This window comes from Arachis stenosperma, chromosome 6, assembly GCF_014773155.1.
Source record: "Arachis stenosperma cultivar V10309 chromosome 6, arast.V10309.gnm1.PFL2, whole genome shotgun sequence".
Taxonomy (NCBI): Eukaryota; Viridiplantae; Streptophyta; class Magnoliopsida; order Fabales; family Fabaceae; genus Arachis; species Arachis stenosperma.
The window spans coordinates 130,855,899-130,857,055 of record NC_080382.1 but is presented as its reverse complement, the minus strand read 5'-3'; positions in this window follow the sequence as shown (position 1 = coordinate 130,857,055).

Here is a 1,157-nt window from a genome sequence, read left to right as displayed (position 1 = left end):
CACAGCAAAGGCTGTGATTGATGTTGATAGAGGAGAGTTGATCATTCAAGTGAATGAAGAATCCTTGGTGTTTAAGGCCCAAGGATATCCCTCTGTCATCATGGAGAAGAAGCATGAAGAGCTTCTCTCAAAACAGAGCCAAGCAGAGCCCCCACAGTCAAACTCTAAGTTTGGTGTTGGGAGGCCACAACCAAACTCTAAGTTTGGTGTTGAAACCCCACATTCAAACTCTAAGTTTGGTGTTGGGAGGTTTCAACAAGGTTCTGAGTGTTTCTGAGGCTCCATGGGAGTCCTCTGTCAAGCTAATGACATTAAAGAAGCGCTTGTTGGGAGGCAACCCAATGTTTTCTAATTAATTATTTTCTTTTGTTATTTTATCTTTTTTGTAGGTTGATGATCATAAGAAGTCACAATAACAATGAAAAAAGCAAAAACAGAATGAAAAATAGGAAGAAAAACAGCACACCCTGGAGGAAGATGCTGCTGGCGTTCAAACGCCAGTAAGCCTAGCAGTTGGGCGTTTAACGCCCAGTCTGGCACCATTCTGGGCGTTTAACGCCAGAAAGGGGCACCAGACTGGCGTTAAACGCCAGGAAGGGGCAAGAACCTGGCGTTAAACGCCAGAAATGGGCACCAGCCCGGCGTTTAACGCCAGAATTGGCTCAAAACGTGGATTTTGATGCTATTTGGTGCAGGGATGACTTTTTCTTGACACCTAAGGATCTGTGGACCCCACAGGATCCCCACCAACCCCACCACCCTCTCTTCTTCTTCACCCATTCACCAATCACCTCAATACCTCCTCACCACTCACCATCCATCTCCTCCAATTCTTCTCTTCTTTACTCTCTTCTTTCTTCTTTTGCTCGAGGACGAGCAAACCTTTTAAGTTTGGTGTGGTAAAAGCATTGCTTTTTTGTTTTTCCATAACCATTTATGGCATCCAAAGCCGGTTCAACTGAGAAGGCATGACCTCAAGCCCATCACTAAGAAGAAGATGGAGCAAACAAGAGACCCCTCTCATCAAGAAATCCCTGAGATACCTCAAGGGATGCACTCTCCTCCACAAGACTACTGGGAGCAAATTAACACCTCCCTAGGAAAATTAAGTTCTAACATGGGACAACTAAGGGTGGAGCACCAAGAACATGCCATCC